Source organism: Stegodyphus dumicola, chromosome 1 (assembly GCF_044657685.1).
Source record: "Stegodyphus dumicola isolate Sdum_Otavi_A_Nest chromosome 1, ASM4465768v1".
In the NCBI taxonomy this organism is placed as follows: Eukaryota; Metazoa; Arthropoda; class Arachnida; order Araneae; family Eresidae; genus Stegodyphus; species Stegodyphus dumicola.
In genome coordinates, this window is record NC_140768.1 from 94,344,582 (window position 1) to 94,360,678 (window position 16,097).

The following is a 16,097-nucleotide window of genomic DNA, read 5'->3' on the forward strand; positions in this document are numbered from 1 at the left end:
CATTGCTGCCCATTCGTCTTGCAGCGCCAATCGAAGCTCGGAATCGTTACTGGTGGTAAGGTACGAGCTGCCAAGCGTCTGCCTAGAAAATCCCATACATGCTCGATGGGATTGAGATCCGGAGATCGTGCCGGCCAATCCATATGTTCAATATCCTCACTCTCTAAGAGCTGTTTGGCAGCTACTGTGCGATGACATGGTGCATTGTCGTCCATGGAAAGGAAATGCGGACCCATAGCGCCTCTAAAAAGACGCACATATGGAAGAAGAATCTCGTTACAATAACGGGTCCCGTTGACTGAACCTGCGTCGAAGATGTGAAGGTCTGTACGACTACCAAGCATGATGCCTCCCCAAACGAGAACACCGCCACCTCCATACCTGTTCCTTTCAATGATGTTCGTGGGATGATTGCGGCTTCCCCGCTCTCTCCAGATGAGTATGCGATGAGAATCGCTACTCAGACTTAATCTGCTCTCATCTGTAAAGAGTACTCGTCCCCATTCATTGTCTCTCCAATTCCGGTGTTCCCGGCACCACAGAGAACGCCTTCTGCGATGGGCAGGCGTTAGAGGTACACACCGTACAGGGAGTCGTGCAAACAGACCACCACCGTGCAGTCTTCTGGCCACGGTAAAACGCGATATCGGTCGTCCAGTCGCCTGTCTAGCGATTTCTCCCGCTGTCTGCCGCCTGTTTCTTCTGGCTTTTAAGGCAATATACCGGTCATCTGCGGATGTGGTTCCTCGTGGACGACCACTACTAAACCCCCGGATAGCTGTTCCTGTAGTTTGAAATTGTCTCCAAAGTCGTGAAACGATGCTGTGAGCAATTCCGAACTCTGCAGCCACACTTGTCACACTGCGGCCTTCCTCCAACTTCCCAATGATTCGACCTCGGGTAAAAGCATCCAGATGTCGTCTAACAGATTGATTATTCGCCATTTCTCGCTGAGGCAGCAACTCGGTGTGATTTTAACTGCTATACGGCGTGCAATCTCTTTGCCAGAAATACTGATCTTACACCGACAACATGCTTTATACTACTCAGACACTCCCCCATTACGTTTACCTGCATATCTGCGCATGTGCTACCGTACATCACCTTACTTAATCTCCTGATTGGTCTTTCTGTCCGCTCTGCCTCTTCGTTCCGCTGATATGCTAATTTTTCGACTTCGTCCTTAATTTTTGCACACCAGTGTATAGAAAATGTTACGTTTCGCAAAATGCAAACTTGTATATATCATTTATAAAGAGAATTTATTACTGAATTCAATACAAAACACAAAATTCAATTATTTGCAATACAAAAAAAGTTATATGTACTTTAATATAAATAAAAAACACAGTTATGAAGTGGTTTGTAATGTCTAGCTTTCCTGGCCAATCACTGTTCTTGTTCTGAGAACCAATCAAATGTTAGTAACTGCCAGTAGAAGCTGACATCATGCTTACACTTGAAACAATTCATTATTTTGCTTTGTTCTGTAGAAGGAGGACCTGTTTCATATACACTGCAATTACAAGTAGGAATTTTTGTAAAAATTTTTAATATTTAGTCAAGAAGCAATGACATCAAATAAAAGAGTAGATTGGACGCCTAGAAAGAGAAGTAATATTATTGTGGTACGAGAACGTGGTCTTTCCTATGCTGAAATTGCAAGACAGGTGGGGGGTTCAGTGATTACATCTGAAGTCCGAAAGTTTTGTTTACGATATCAGGAGACAAATTCAATAAAAAGCAAAGAAGGAAAAGGCCGAAAAAGGTGCACCACATCTATTGATTACAGAAGAATAAAAAGACTATGTCACCAAGATAGAAAAATGTCATCAGCGGCCATCAGAAGTGATCTGAATGATGCTGGTGTTTCTGTCAGTTCAAGAACAATCAGGAGAAGATTAACAGATGTTGGACTGAGAGGTAGAATTCAACGAAAAAAGCCTTATCTTAATTTTCAGCAACGAAAAAAAGACTACACTGGGAAAAGGAACACATTAACTGGACAGATGATTTAGTGGTCACGAGTTATATGGAGTGATGAAACTAAGATATCGTTATTCGGTAGTGATGGGCGAATATACGTAAGACGTAGAATAGGAGAAGAGCTACATTCTGACTGCATTCAAGCAACTGTGAAGAACCCCATGCATGTCAGCAGATGGTATTGGTCGCCTTCATGTCATCGATGGGACACTGAATGCCAGAAAATACATTGACCCTATTCTAGAACCAAAACTTCTACCTTCCATCAGAGATCTCTTTCCCAACAATGCTTCGTTTATTTTTCAGCAGGATTCTGCTCCTTGCCACACAGCCAAAATATCAAAAGAGTGGTTTCGTACAAAGAGCATTAAATTGTTGTCATGGCCAGGAAACAGTCCTGACCTCAATCCTATCGAAAATTTGTGGCGCCGTTTGAAAACCTTTGTCCGAATGAGGCGCTCATCAAATAAAAGGGAACTACTGTAATCAAAAATAAAGGGCACCCTACTAAGTACTTATAACTCACTGCAATCATCACTATCTAATGTATATCGATAACTATTATCGTTTAACTATTTTTGTATTGCAAATAATTGAATTTTGTGTTTTGTATTGAATTCAGTAATAAATTCCTTTAAAATGATATATACAAGTTTGCATTTTGTGAAACGTAACGTTTTCTATAAGCATACAAAGTTCAAAAACATAAAAATTTACAAACGTGTCCACAATTTTGGCTACCACTGTAGACTTTATTCAAAATATACACCATAGGCCTGAGCACAACGATCCCACTGATGAAGAAGCCGCAGGATTCCTTATTCCCAGAATTCCTGTGGCTGTGACAAGACCCAGTCCTTCACAGCGTCCTTGAGTACGTCATCCAAGTTGAAGCGCTTCCCTTTCAGGTGTTTCTTCAGTGGACCAAACACATGGAAATCGCAATGCGACATGTCCGGACTGTAGGGCGGATGGTCCACTTGAACTTGGCCAGTTCCATGTGTCTGACTCTGGAGACGTGTGGACGCGCGTTATCATGGAGCAGAACCACACCCTCCGTGAGCAGCTCCGGTCTTTTGTTCTTGATGGACCTGCGTAGGCGTCGAAGTGTCTCACAGTACACATCGGAGTTAATGGTTTTTCTGTGCTCGAGGAATTACACAAGTAGCGGACCTTGAACGTTAAAAAAGACGGTGAACAACACCTTGCCTGCTGACGGTACGGCTTTGAACATTTTAGGGGGAGGTGACGACGCATGCTTCCACTGCATGCTGTTCCACTTTGTCTCTGGCTCGTAGTGATGGCACCTGCGACGATCCGCTCCATGAAAGCAGGGTCTTCCTGATACCGAAACGATGTTGCAGTGCTAGCCCCATACGCAGTTCCTTTTGCTGGTCGGGAAGCTGCTTCGGAACCCAAGCGGCACACACCTTCCGATATCGCAACCTGTCGTGAACAATTGTCCATACTGACATCCACCTTCACCGCCAACATTTGCAATGTGACACGCCGATCACTTCTCACTAGGTCGTCCACCTTGTCGATGAGATCGCTCGTGATGACAGTGTTTGCCTGGCCTGGTCTTGGGTCATCACCCACACTTTCACGGCCTGCACAAAAACGGGCACTCCATTTTCTGAGAGACTTGTCAGAGACACATTTCCCCCCGTAAACTGTCACCATCCGGCGATGAATAGCTGCCGATTTCTCACCTTCCGCTGTCAGAAATCGGATAACACCTCGCTGCTCCTCAGTCGTCGAATTTTGGAATGCGAACGCCATCCTGTCCTCATACGGACGCCGCTTTTGATAAGAGCTTCTGCTCTCTCCTGCGCATGCGGGTGCCCGAGCATGCTCCGATCCTAGTCAGAGACTCCAACACATCCCGAGATGTCTCGCTACGTTCTCCCATTACGGAATATGCAAATATTTAACTGTTAGGTTTTTACGTCGTTTCGTACCTTTTCATTTGATCACCCCATGTATTATCATGAGTTTCAGGAAAATAAATCTTATTAAGAGAAATAAATTATTGTGATGAAAAATTAAAATTTGCCATGCATAAAAAATCAAGGACAAATAATTATAATTGATTAAAAAAATTGATAACAAAGACAATAACATTTATTTTCATGATACTTATGATAACAGTTAAATACGAGTATATATAAACCTTAGTTTTATGTTGGCAATTTGTTGTGGTGTAGGCCTACTAGGGATCCCGCCACGTTAAATAATGGGGATGCATCCCAATGCATAGTACCTCATGGGTGATGGCGAAATCTGTGTATGACAGATTCATTGACTGGCACTATATTTCCCGACTTTGTAAAAAATTTACATTAATTATCAATTTGAAATTAGACGGTTCGTTCATATAAGAAGTCTAGGTTCACATTCAAATAGACAGTGTACCCAGCAAAACGGGCGGGTGTCAGCTAGTACTTAAATATCAGCGAATAATGGTCGTTCAGCTGCAAAAATATGTTATGTCTTGTATGTGCAACAATATGTTATGTTGCAAATTCTTATTTGCTTCAAGTTAAGTACCATTTCCAATCGTCCAGTTTTATCTAAAATCTAATCAACTCATAATAAAAGATTTTGGGAGTTTGATGTAAGAGTTATCGAGGACGGAATAAAAATCGTTACACACAGAGAGAAGGATATACGATACATGGATCGATTACAATACCAATTATAGTTATACAGGTGACAGGGTTGAATGCGGTGAGGAACACCCGAGCGGCTTTATAATTACAGTTATACAGGGATTTTATAGTTACAGTTATACAGAGATCGTACCAAAATTTCCAACATGGCGACATTTGGCTATTTCTCGCCAAATTTGGGGATAAAAATTAGTCGCCAAAAGAATCGACAGTTTGACGCTATCTCGCAAAGTTGGTAAGACATAGACCCAAACCTCAGTGTTAAATAGGAATTTCTATATAGTTCTATAATTATATAAAATATTTTCGTAAGGGTTTGAAACGCCTTATAACGAAAACTTTATCGAATTCTTAGGCTCTACGAGAAATCAGAAATGCCTAAAATGTTTCATATTACAAAACGTATTTAGAGTAAGAAGATTTGTTAATCTGAGCTTCATTCCTAAACTAATGCTAAGCAAGCTTGTCTACTTCTTCTTTTATTGTTTGCTTCCTTTGTGTAAAATTTTTATAGAGGTTGATACAACACTATACAGATTCCTATAGAACTTTTCCATAAAGATATATACATTTTAGGATTCCCCGCAATGTAATTCTAAGTTACTGTTGAAAGTGAAGAATCTTGATAAGCGAATAATCGCTTGAGTTCGTCTGACAGGAAACAGCAAGACAGAAGGGTAAATTAGCCCTTTATTATTCCAACAAAAGTTTAACAAATTCCGTCTTGGAGTGTACAATAAAGCCGACACTTGGGCTTTGAACTTAAAAGGCTAAGAATAATACTAAATTAATTTAAACTAAAGAGATATAGCCGAAGCTATCAAGATTCTAACTGAGTTGGCCCCTTAACGTTAATAGACTGTGAAGCTATCGAGGGCCTAAAGTGCGGCCGAGCGTAATAATAGCTAATGAGAGATTAGCCTAAAAAGGCGGACACGTGCAGTCAGAATATCGGGTATCTCTCTCACTAAGACAGTAGAACTTCGCGGTTACATACCGCTCTTCCTCGTTAACATTCAGACGTGATTCTAAAACTGCGTTCTGGCCGGGCCGGAAGTGGTCAGTTGAAATTAAGAAGCGATAGGAAAGGAAGTTTAACTCAAAATTTAACTGTTCGTAAAATTAATATAATCCTTACAATATATATATATATATATTGTAAGGATTAAGAGCTTTCACAAGCCAGGATTCTACTGAAATATCGCATTGCAAATCTCATAAAAATTTAATAAAGTATTTATATAATGAAGTTCAGTAGCAATCTGTAAATTTTTCAAACTATAATCAAAGAAAGGTTTGCGTTTCTGACGTGCTGTATGGCAATGATCTGAAACTGGCGGACCGGGGGCCGCATGCGGGCTCCAAAACAATTTTATTAGGGCCGCGAATACATTTTTATTATGCATTTGATGAAAAGGTTTTAAGATTTCAGTTATTTGAAGTCTGAGTTTCCGCTATTTTCATTATCATTTAAAACTGTGAATAAAGCACCAGAAAATCTATAAAGGAAATTAATAAATTTATTGTGGAATATAAATCTCTTTCGAAATTTGAATCTATATATTTAATTAACTTTTATTCGTACATGTCAAAAAAGGAAATATGCTCAGTTACGAAATTTTGCCCTATGAATAATCATTTTGTTTAGAAAGATGTTATTATATGCTAAGAGCTTTATATTTTGCTGAAAATTAATAAGAAAAGAAACCTATTTACCGATCAGCATACACAATACGAGATGAAGATAATTTCTAGTAATTTATCATCAAAGCTACAAGCTTTATCAGAATCAAAACACTATCAAGCGTCAAGCTGTAAGAAGCAAAGAAATTTGTATTTATTTGCTTGAACATTGTAGAGACATTAGGTTATTTCGAAGCAGGAGAGACAAAAAATGAGCAAAATCCTCGCCAGGCCTCGAGCCACGAACCTCTCGAAGACGCTCCGAGTGTGCCGACCACTACACCACGAAGGCATGCTAAGAAGGCGGGAGAAATACCTTATAGACTTACGCTTTTAAAGTGCGACTTGGGATGAGGGGACCCAATCACCAAATCCTGGTGGTGAAGAATCATCATTCACCACCTTTTATTTTAGTTCGGGCCCCACTGTAAAAAACATTAGGTTATTTCGAAGCAGGAGTGAAGAAAAATGAGCAATACCCTGTCCGGGGATCGAATGTCGGACTTCTCAAATACGCACTGAGTGTGCTGACCACTACATCCCGAAGTCACGCTAAGAAGGCAGGAGAAATACCTTGTAACATATCCATTTATATTTAGCGTCAAAGAAATGCTTAGCAAATAAGAGAATGGTTATATATTTATATTATTTCTTCTCAATTTTTATCCCACTTGGTAAATTTTATTAATTCTCAATAAATTCTTTTATTAATTCTCTATTTATTAATTTTATTAATTCTCAAGTTTTATCCCACTTGGTAATTTTTAACTAAACATAGTATAATTTTAAAGAAATATTAGTCTGAAAATTTAATAATTATTTATAAATATGTGCGAATTACAAAGTGTAACCAATAATGTTTTCTTGCAGGTGCCAAACTTTAGATTTCATATGGAAAATAAATATTTTTTTCTTTCGAGATATTATTATTGTCTACGTATGCGTTTATAATTATTTAGTAAGCAAAATTTTATATTTAGTTTAAATATTTTTAACTTTATTAGAAAAAATTATTTAGACCCGTCATCAGTTTTCAGCCTATGCATCCTGCCCGCATTTAACTTTGAGCATTCTGCCCACAATGAGTTTGAAACCACTGCTATATCGAATACAGAGGAACAAAAATAAATATTTCGATAAGTATCGCAACATTTTTGAATGGAAAGTCTTGCCAGTTTTACCCCCAGCTTACCGTGTTTAGCTTCTAAATTCATGTAATATATTGCGCAGTTTTTGTACAATATTGCTTATATAAGTTAAATATTTTAAAACTGTAAAACCAGTTTTAACCATAAAATTAATTCAAAGCTTAAATTTATGCTGTTATTATAATTAGAAATTTTAATTACTAAAATAAATGCTTTTAATTGTTGTATATTGATCCCTGACATGAGAAACAGCAGCTTAATTTGAATTAAACTTATTAACTGTTATCGAAAGGAACTTATTTTTATTTAAATATTTTTGGAAGTTATGACAATATCTAATTTGTATTAGCATGAATCAAAATATTTTTATTAGAATGAATGAAAAAATTTTATCAGAAAACTAATCAACTTATTCTAAATTTTTCATATTCCTTCCATCTTTCATGTCACAGATCAAAGTTTAGACTTAAAAATTATGTTCAAAAATCAAAATTTATTTATTCTTTTTAATCCCAAAAAAACTTTTCTTGATTTCATGATGCTTTTAATCATTCAAAATCTTCTGTAGGATGTTTTCAGAAAATTAAAGCAAGGAAACTTGTTTAGAACTATTCAGAATTATATCCCAGTTTTTCTATAAACTGGATCAGATACTTTAGTAAAATTGCATTAGTTCCTTTTATATAGAATTTCTATATATAGCTCAATAGAAATAACTAAATGCAAAGTAGAAAACAATTAAAAAAACCTAATCTATTTGCGCGCTGAATGCAGCAACAAATGGTGGAAATAATCCAAAATAAATCAAGATAAATACTACGCTTAAAATTCATCCTATATTCAGTTCGGAATAAACTATATACAAAAACCAAAAACTAGTACAGAGTAGAGTAAACTGTAAGAAAAGGGAGTAAAACATGCCAGAACCAAAATTGAAATACGAAATTTGCATCTTTTCGCTGCAGTAATAAATTGTAGCAATAAAGAAGTAAATAAATCAATCTATTTCTGAACTAATAAAGATAACAATTAAAGAATAAAACATAAAGTAGTCTCATAAAAACCATCAAAAGTAATCAGTGTCTTTGTTAGTCTAACTCTTATAGGTAGAAGTAAGAAACTGCTAAGTTATAGCACCAAAAACATGAAAACTTTCGAAAAACATAAAAATATTATTTTGAGCAGACAAACAAAAAAACAAAATGAAAAAATTATGTTTTTATTGTTGGATTGTATCTCTTTGTATTATGATTTATTTACTTACATCTGTAAGCCTCGTGGAATACTTCGTGGATTACGGGAGTTTTGTACATGTTTTCTTAATTAAAAATAAAAACGTGAAGTATTAGATGACTTCATAATCAATGAATGGAATAAACTGCAGTGTTTAGGTACCAAAATAATTATAGTTTTAAAGTTATTTAAATTCAGCTATCGAAAAGTTTGTAGAGCCTGAAAAAGTTTAAAAAACTGTGAAAAATAAATAAGTGAACGCGAACAAGCTAAATAGTTGTGATGAACATAGGGCAGTGTCTCGTAAAGCGTGGGCAAATATGGGAGCAACCTTAGAGAATGCAAAAGAGGAATTTAGCAAAAATATTACAAATTATAGATAACTTAAAAGAAGGGGAAAAAACAGAAAACAAAAGTAGTTGCCAAATGTTACAGAATATAGAACTCACTCAAGCGGGCATTTTTGAGACTTTGAAGCTGAAGTAGGCCCATTTTCTTAATAAAAGAGAAAGATAATTACTACACTATCTAATCTAAATTAAAATGTAATGTAAGAATTTTGTCAAGCTATACTGCCAAAATGATTTAGGCGCAGTCTATCATAAAAAAACAGCAGTTTGATAGTGAAAATAATTTTTAGACTGATAAATGCAATTTAGCTAGTTATGTTTTGATGAAATTACGTGGAATTTTGTTATCTTTTAGCATTTTAATTAATAAACTAAACTCTGTTGTAAAATCATTGCTGTTATTACAAAAGCTTTTGAATTTTTCTGTTTGTTTAATAATAGCAATAACTCTTCTGGAAGTATTAGACTTTACAGAAGCTTTATTTACAATTTTCTACAATTTTATAATTTTTTATAGAATTCTCTGACATTTTCGCAAGGGTTATCAGGTTTTACTTTTGCATTTAAAAAGAACTCAAACTTCCTTCTATGACAACATCAAAAGCTAAAACATTTGCCCTACTCATTTCACTGTGAATAAATCAAACACTCAAGATGGAATCTTCCTTTCCTATTTCAGGTAGAGAAAAAACTCCTTTGTTTCTTGAGCATAGCATCTCATAAATCTTGAATTTACAACTATGCTTTTGCAGTTTTGAGAAGAACAGCGTAGATATACGAAAGCAATCTTTTTGTTCCCTTTTGACATTGATGAATATTAGAAAAGTAGGATATTGTTACTTTCAAGAATCTTTTCATTCACGAAATATATGGCTTTTCCCAAAATAAATTTAGGAAACATTATTTTATTTGCTCGTAATACGTGCCATTTTGTGTTCTCGAACAAGAATGGGAATGTTTTTTTATCTTCTTGCTCATTTTTTGTCTTCTTCAATTCTGCAGCCTAAAAGTTGATTAGTTAAATCTCCACTGCCAAAAATCAGACCAAATATTATTTAACATTTTTCTTTAGAGCATCATTCTTCTTCACCTTTAAGCAATTTTTAGTAAATACGTCTTTTCCATTATAGGAAACCCTGCGCCAAATAATTTTTTACAGAAAATTATAGGCTTTAATTTTTGTCAATTGGCCATCTTAAGTTAAAAGTGTTTTTCTTATCTTTCATAACTGTATTCTTGTTTTTAGAATAAGTATTACTAATAAAAGGTTTTTAAGAGTGTTGTTCTACTTTTCTTCAAATAACTAATTAAAAAGATATTTTTTATAATTATTTTACATTTATTAAATGTATTTTATGTTTAGAAAAAAATTTACCACAAATGAAATACGTTAATGACGAAAGTATATTTTCTCACTGCAAGTATCTAATCGCATCCTGTAATACAAAAGATCCCAGCAGATTTATTCAAATAAACTTGCATTTTCATTTGCTAGAACATTAAGTTCTCTTTATTGCTGCTCTGAAATTAGAGATTATAGCATCAGGATATGAAAACAACGTAACTAAACAATGCAACTTGGTAAGATAAATTTCAGGAATTTATAATTATTTGAAAATGTAGAATTTATAATTATTGTGGCTAGCGTCAGAAAATTTGTTTGACGTCTCTCGCATTTTGAGATATTAAAACATTTTAATGAACACCTAATTTTTTCCATAATCTCAATTATTTTTTTATTAGAAATCATTTCAATTTTTCACTTTCAAAATTCTTTCAAAAGAAATAGACGCTTTCCAAATTACCAGCTATCGCAGGAACGAACAAACCTGTTCTTAAAGAATGAAATCTCTCAAAGTTGAAAAAAAAATAATATTAAAAACTCTTGATGAAAAGATAAAAATCAAATGTTGATAATGACAATCCAAATGGGCGATAAACCGTTTCGTTTGAAACAAAAGTAACTGCAATAAAAATACTTGAAGAAGAAGAAGAAATAAGAAAACATTCGCATTCGAACAGTGCAAATCATTTAACCATGGAACAGTTCGTAAGTACAAAAATCGCATAATTGAACATGTCAAAAGGTGTAGAGCCAATGCAGTCAACAGACCGGTCCACTTCGAAGAGTAGCAGAGGTGGAAGAGACTACTTCAGTTAAAATTGCTCCATACAATGCTAATGGCAATAGCATTTTCCATGTTTGAAACAGGTCTCCTTTCTGTGGAAAACTAAAAACCAATTTTTGAGACGTTTGCTAAAATAAAGCCTACTGTGCACGGTGACATACAATACTCTTGTCTTATTCACTATGAAAGAAAAATAAAACTTGTTGAGACGTATATTTTCTTAAGAAAGACTCTTCAGATATCGCCGTTACTGCCCCTTGCCAACATGCTAATTCCTTCCACCTCTCATACAGCTTGTTTTAGTCGGCCAGACTGCTGTACCACCGGAGTTCTCGAGCAAGGAGTTCAATCTCTGTTAAAACGATTAATATCATATTAATTATGAAAGTCCAAATAAACTCCCTTTCATGCAGCCCTCGCATTAAAAATGTCCCTTTTTGTTTGCTGATGAGCCTTCAGAGAACAAATCAAACGTCGACTTATCCCCATCCATGTAAAAATCTACAAGCTCCGTTCTCACTTCATCCACAATCTCAAAGTCGACAATCCGAACGTACTGTACAGCGCACGGAACTGTGTATCGGAAATTCTAAAGAAATGCTCATTATAAAATTATTTTGCGACATTGCTATTGAACTGAATTTTATGGTTTAAGTGCAAAGAACATGCTATTTAATAAATAAAGTTAACACGCAAAACCTTAAAAAAACGCCCCTTCGGACGTAATTTAAAATCTGAAACCTTTCACTTTTTTTTTTTTTTTTTTCCCTCATTTATTTTATTCTTATTTTTAAAATAATATTATAACTATTATTCTTAAAATAATGATTTAATAAATAATTCTTTTATTCTTATTATCAATATTTAATTGAAAAAAAACAGTATGCAGTTTGCATTAATTTGATTTTGTTGTGCAATAGAATTAAAAAAAAGATATTACATACGCAAATATTTAATCTCGCAAATAAAAGCGTAAATTTTCAGATTTTATGAATATTATTAAATGGTAGACAATCGAACAAGTAATATTCTTCTTATTCTTAATCTAATAAACCTCTTCTTGTTAAATAATAGCTTAATAAATAATTTTTCTTATTCTTAAAAATTTATTATATTTAAATATTCTTAAAAAATTATAGTATTAATTTTCTTATTCCCATGCTTAATATGATTCTTTTGATACTCAGCGTTGTTTATCCAATCAGCGTTGTTTTTCTTACGCTCAGTTTTACTTGGTGTGCGATATTTTCCTAGTAACCCTTTTATTCTTAATATAATATTCTAATAACTGTAGCCTTTTTTAATGTAATTCATTTAATCTTCCTTTTAATATTTAAATGCAAATAAAAATTTTTTGTCAGAAGCAAATTCTATCAAAATTAGTTTAATTTTGCTGCTCGATGATGACATGAATATTAATATGTAGACATTTTAGCTTAACAAATAATAATAAAAATTAGAAGTGCAAGTGGTATGAATATGATTCTAAACGCTAAATAACTGAATAAATAATAACATTTTCATTCTTAAAACAATTATATTCTCCTTCTTAAAATAATAACTTAAAGAATAATTTTTTTATTACTTTTGCAAAAATTAATTGTATGGAAAATGTATTTTTGAATAACGGTTAATACTAATTTAATCTTATTGTACAAACAAATAAAACGAATATTAAATATTCAACCATTTTAACCTAACGAATAATAAAAAGCAGCGTACAATTCCAGGTGCTATGGATGTTATTAAACAGTAGGTAATAATCGAATAAAAAAGAAGCACCCCAACTTTAGACGAACAGGGAGGAGTGTTATCACGTGATTTCCGTTACAACTGCTTTGTCGCTTCTCATTGGATAACCGAAGTTGAGTCACGAACGTGCAAAAAAGCAGACGAATCGATATTTTATAGTAGCGGCAGTTGCATTTGTTTTCCACAAACCCACCTCCTCACTGAGCCCGCTTTGTCAGTTTCCTCTTTCCAATGCCAAAAAGCTCGTTGCTTGCCTCACATTTCATTCAGCGACCTTTTAAAAGTTGAAGGTACTGGCGTTACGCATTTTTTGATGATGAAGTGAAAACTCCGCTGCGGGTGAAACGAGCGGGAAATGCTTCAGTTCGACAGGTAGATACGGTAGTGAGTAAGTTCAGTCAAAAAATTCTGTGCGATGAGGGAAAAAAGTGCTGTTTTACAGGTGAGAAATAATTTACTAAATTTTAAATTTTTTATTATAAATGTTTCTCATATTTTTTTAATCTTTCCTTAATTAAAAAAAAATTATCGTAACACTTTATATTTTATTTATAACTACCTACATATTGAAAACACTGCATAGTGCTATAACTTCATCGCGGGGAGAATTTTTGCGAGTTTTAACTTCTCTTAATTATTACTTTATTTAAATAAATTTCTTGTTACTTACTATTAGAATTTCGGCAAAAAATACACTGCTCTTATGCCCAGATACAGAAGAAAACTTTGAATTACTCTAAGCTCTGATGGACTTCTGGAATGCCAGATAAATTGTTTCCTTAAGTTATAGACATACAGTTTCGATGCTGAATGATATTTTTTAAAACTCATACTATGTAATGAAGAAAATTCATGCATGCTTAATATTATGTGCAAAAGTATCATCCGTTTAGATAGCAATCTTGATACACAACGTGTTGGATACCTTTCCAGAATTTATAAATGTCAATTAAATGTCCATCATGTTATAGAGTCTCACTCTTTTTGGAAGCACACAACGTAGACTCTACGTAGAAGACAAAGTAGTAAATTACTCGCTATGTCTTTGAAGAATAAATACTGCAGAAGAAGGTTTAAACAACCTTTTTATTTGAACCAAAATAAACAGATGCACCCAGTCGGTGTTGACAATTCACCACCACTTGTGGCTAACTTAAATTTAACAGAAAATAAAAATGTAGCAATCGCTAATAAACTTGAATTGCTAACGACTGGCTCCTTAGCTTAACTAAACGCTATCGGCTGCACACAGCAAAGCTGAGCCTAGAAATATCAGTATAAACTGATAGGTGTCTAAAACCGACTAGAAAGCTAATTTCAAATGCACAGCATAAACTCGGAGCTAACTCCGCTACTACTAGTTTGGGAATCTTGAAACGCAGCTTAAATACTTCTTCTGAAACACGTTTAAATTAGCACACTATGTCATTTGAAAATTTACATTCCGGCAGGAAACTGAGATCAGGAGTGAAAGGAAAGTAAAATTAAAAAACAAAAAAAAAAAAAAAAAAAAAAAGGCATAAAAAAACATCTGAAAGGTTTCGGATTTTAAATTACGTCCAAACGGGCGTTTTTTTAACGTCTTCTGTGTTACCTTTATGTATTATATATGTTCTTTGCATTTAAACCAGGAAATTCAGTTCAACAGCAATGTCGCAAAATAATTTTTAAATGAGCCTATCTTTAGAATTTCCGATACAGAGTTCCGCGCGCTAGAGATAAAAATATCCCCCCCCCGTACAGTGTTGCCATTGCTCACTTTGAAATCATTGAGTTTGTTAATCACAAATTAGTTAAAGGCTTATAAAATATGAAATTGATAATAAAACAAATTTCAAATTCTAAATTGCAGCTTCCAGATGCCCATATTCAGTGCAAGATGACGTTATTCAAAATTTGATGGCTATAGGTACCGTTGTTTTATCACAATGCGAGAAACATATACAGTCAAAAGTCGTTAATCCGGACACCCATAATTCAGAATGATCTATAATCTGGACCTCAAAGCTACAAACTTTCTGCGGATGCGTCAACGCATGCGCATAGGCGTTTACGCATGCGCATATGCGTGTGCGCATTATACATTTACGCATGCGTGTTTAATGTATAACAGACGGTATAAGCTAAGTTAAAATTATCTAATTATCTATTTCAGGTAATGTTGCAGTTAATGTTTCAGTAATGCCACGTTATTCCGAATAAATAGCAGTAAAACGTTAAAAAGCTAAGATGTTAGAATTTGGAAAATGTTAAGATATTTTGTAAAACTTTCACGAATTTTTGATTAACAAAATCAACGATTTCGAAGAGAGCAATGGCAACACTGTACAAGAAAAAAACATTTTGATTTCCAGCACGCGAAACTGTGTATCGGAAATTCTAAAGATGTGCTCATTTCAAATTTATTTTGCAGTATTGCTGTTGAATTGAATTTTATGATTTAAATGCGAAGAACATGATATTTAAGAACAAAAGGTAAAGCATAAAACTTTGAAATAAACGCCCCTTGGGCATAATGTAAAAATCTTAAAGTTTTCAGACTTGTTTTAACGTTTTGTGCGTTACCTTCATTAAATATCATCTTCTTCTCACTTAAACCATAAAATTCAGTTCAACTGCAACATTGCGAAATAATTTTTAAATTAACATATCTCTATAATTTCTGATATACAATTTCGCACGCTGGAGAATAAAATGTTCCCCCCCGTACAGTGTTGCCATTGTTCGCTTTGAAATCGTTGAGTTCGTTAATCAAAAATTCGTTAAAGTTTTACAAAATATGAAACCGATAATAAAACAAATTCCAAATTTCAAATTTGAGCTTTCAGATGCCCATATTCGCAGTAGGATTACGTCATTCAAAATTGGATAGCTGTAGGTACCGCTGTTTTATCATAATGCGAGAAACATACACACAGTTTATGCAGATTTTTCATTATTTAATTTCTTCGAATATAATTCAGGACTCTAACATTTGGTGGCAACGATTTGAAATGTGGTACGCCGTTTATAGAGTTCCGACGCAAAATCGCAAAACAAAAATAATAGTCCTTCAGGCACAAAGCCCTTTGAACTAATAATTAGTTAGAATAAAATAAGGTCTTTACAGTGTTATGCTTAATTATGTTCTATGTACATACAGTG

General features: G+C 34.2%; 1 protein-coding gene and 1 long non-coding RNA gene across 5 annotated transcripts in view; one reads left to right on the plus strand and one right to left on the minus strand.

Moving 5' to 3' along the window:
• Positions 1 to 16,097, minus strand: part of LOC146999152 (uncharacterized) — a 102,386-nt gene that overhangs the window by 36,088 nt on the left and 50,201 nt on the right. The gene's annotated exons all lie outside the window — the stretch shown is intronic.
• LOC118201820 (uncharacterized) overlaps positions 13,110 to 16,097 on the plus strand; it is a 65,565-nt gene continuing 62,577 nt past the window's right edge. For all 4 annotated transcript variants that reach the window (XM_085817845.1, XM_085817849.1, XM_085817847.1 and 1 more), the window contains exon 1: positions 13,110 to 13,395. The gene's annotated coding sequence lies outside the window, so the exon portion shown is untranslated. The remainder of the gene's footprint in view (positions 13,396 to 16,097) is intronic.